Consider the following 3,483-nt stretch of genomic DNA (forward strand, 5'->3'; position numbering starts at 1 on the left):
ATGTTTCAGTGGAAGGCTGCTGCAGAGTGCACATAATATAAAAAATAAGAATCATAGGAATGGATTTACTGCATTTTGTAAATTTAATGTGGGTTATTTCCTAAGTAAAAATGCAGTAACTCCTATAATATGTTTAAAAGTGGTAAAAAACATACAAAATGTGTATGTTATGTTGTTGACTGTATGTTTTAAAAAAAAAATGCATGGAGGGTAGGTATACACCCACAATAAGGGCACTGTCGCCACTGGTTATAGTAATTAATATTATAATTTATAAAATCAATGGTAGCAGTCAGTAAGTATATCTACTATAAATTAATTGGTACCAGAATTCATTATTTCAGATTATAATATTATAAATTTTAATACATATCCAATTACATAAATACATAAATATATTATAAGATTACCTAGGTACCTAAAGAAGAACAGTGTTTAGTGTACTTTCCTATTGTTATTAAATTATATTAAAATTATACAAAATAAATCTAGATTTTTTATGAAAAAATAGTTGTCTGACCACAGATTTAATGGTGGGCAGGTGCAGGGGTGGATAGGCCCATGGGGAAAAAGGGATTTTCCCTGTGGGTCCCGTCTATGTTTATGTTGGGGGGTCCACTCGGATCTACACATTGTTTTTTTGCAGAATAAAATATTTACCAAATACGAATAGTGTAAAATTAAAACAATTATTTATATTAATTATAATTAATAACTGTTATTTTTAACATTATAATAATATCACAAGTCAAGAATTTGCTTACGGATCTTTAACATAGTATTTTAAATTTTTATCGTTAATCGAAGACTAAAATATCCTCGCATGTTTTCCTTACGTATTTAAGTAATTCTCCTTATTTTACTGCTATCTAGGCATTAGTACCTATTACTTACATTAGGTTAAAGTTAAATTTATTTTTTCTGAAAAAAAAAATGCTTTTGAAAATGTCATTGTGTGTACAAAATATAATAAAAGTTTCAAGTACACACAAATAATATTTTTAAGTTACAACAAAATAACTAAAATAGTAATTCTTCGTTTAAATATCTAATTTCGACCAAATTTGAAACTTTAATATCTACAAAAAAAAACTGTGTTTATATAATACATTTTTGAGTTTTTTTGTTACAATATGAAGTATGAACTACATTTACGAGAATCCTTGTTTAAAATGTTCAATTCTTAGTTATAAAAGTTGAACATTCTATAAATGTACAGTTACACACTATGATAGTTTATTTAATTACTCTCGTTGGAAAGAATAAGTTCAAAAAAATTGGGAAGCAAATTGGGTATTTCTACTTGATTTCAAATTGAAATATTTTTGGAAAATTCATGTCTAGTTTACGTATGCTACATGTGAAATTCTTGGCGCTAAACTGTCATATAATATGTCAGTGTTGCTGTTATAGATGTGCCTTCGGATGGTTTAGTACACACAACACAAGTTCCTAAGTACCAGTTTTAAAAATAGGTATTTAATTGCTTTATCAATAATTTTATATCAATAATATTAAATCATCTTAAATCAATAATTCATCAATGTAAGATTGTTTTAAAATTAAAAATTTAATAATATAATTACATTATTTGTATTTAAACACAACAGTTTATATTTACAATTTGTATGTTAATTTATTGAGTTAGCGTAGAAAAAATAAATAAGCTATATAAACCATAGAGTATAGACCAGCAGTTCCCAAACTTTTATGACCACGGCATTCTTTGGAACCTTAAGGTTCCAACCCTTAGGTTCCACGGAACACACTTTGGGAATCACTGGTATAGACTACCTACACTAACACAATGTACAGATCTATGATGTAAACTGTTCAAACAACAAAACACTTGTATGTTTTAACAAAATTATTTGTTTGTAATTTAAATTATACATCCATTTTTTAAATAATTTATTTTTATTTTTACAAAAAAAAAAAAAAATATTCATATCACATAGGAGGTACCTATGTATTTCTAATTACTATATAAAATACAATAACAAACATAAAATCAACTATAGGTACAATATTACAAACAATTGTGCGTTCAAAATTTAATTTTAAGCATATAAATTTTAGAACTATAAATTATAATAGTAATTATTATTATTTTATTTTAATTTAAAAATTTATAATACAGTTGTGTCGTGATAACTTAAGCCTCAATAATCCAAAAACCATCATAAATTCAATTTTTATTTTGGTTCTTGAAGTGTTTATAATTTATAATTTAAGTCTATAATTAAAAAAATACATCAAATTTATATATTTTGTCCCACACAAGATTCAAGTAATTGTAATTGAGCCTCGGCTATAGACTGTGGTACATATAAAACAAATAATTAACAAAACATATTATGTTAAATTATGATACAAACTGGGAATAGGGCAAAAATAAAAACCATTACATTCAAAAATAAATAGAATTGAGTGGAACTTAATTAAATATTGTTTTGAATGTATTTTTTTACTTAAAATTCTAAAAAATTTACTATTTTCAAAATTTAAACAAATTGCAGCTATTTAATTATTTCAAATCTTTTTTATTAATTTTTATTGAACTTGGTACATTTTTGTTATTGACCCCCCACCACCCCATAATAAATGTATTACCACACCACTCTTGTTTGTTATTGTTTTGTCACAGCTATGATAGCTGTGAGCATACTCATTATGAGCATTTTTAAATATTAATATTTTACATACCTACTTATAACTCATTTAAAATTAAAATATCATGAAAAAGTAAAAACCAATGAGAGAACACGGAGAATGTTCTTACCTAGAAGTATATATCATAATAATATCAAAATTAACAATGTGCAAGACAGAGACAACACATGCAGATACCATCTCCTCTCAAGTCATATTCTTTGCACAAATACCTCCATATACAAATCAAGAAACATTTCAAAAATTTTTATTGCACTATTTTAACAGAATCCTACAACCTCTCGATGTTTTGAGTGTGTGTTTGGATTAACAAATTATGAGTGTAGTTAATTTTGTTATGTTAGAATGAAGTTTGTTGTAAATTGTTGTAAGCTTTCAACAATCTGATAAAATTATAGATCTTAGTCTTCTGTATTTTTGTATGATTAATAACAATGTTTTTTTTTTATCGATCAGTAACAAAGAGGCAAAACGATAACAAACAAGAAAGACAGGGAAATAAATAAATTACGGTGAGGTGGTGGAGTAATAACAAACAAGTACCTTCAATTGTATTAAAAACTATTTAGAAACATATTCTAACCTAATAAGATAATATTATAGATATAGTCTTTATTTTATGAAACTTTTTAGAGATTCTTCATTATAAGTATAAGTTATAAATTCTTTGCTCTCTTAGAATCTATCTAAATAATAATAAAATATTAGTATACATATTAAATAGTGTAACTGTTAACAATTTTATAGTTAAAATGTATAACTTATAAAACATTTAAAAAATTGAAATTATAAATAATTTAATTACTTTTG

This window comes from Acyrthosiphon pisum, chromosome A1 (assembly GCF_005508785.2).
Source record: "Acyrthosiphon pisum isolate AL4f chromosome A1, pea_aphid_22Mar2018_4r6ur, whole genome shotgun sequence".
Taxonomy (NCBI): domain Eukaryota; kingdom Metazoa; phylum Arthropoda; class Insecta; order Hemiptera; family Aphididae; genus Acyrthosiphon; species Acyrthosiphon pisum.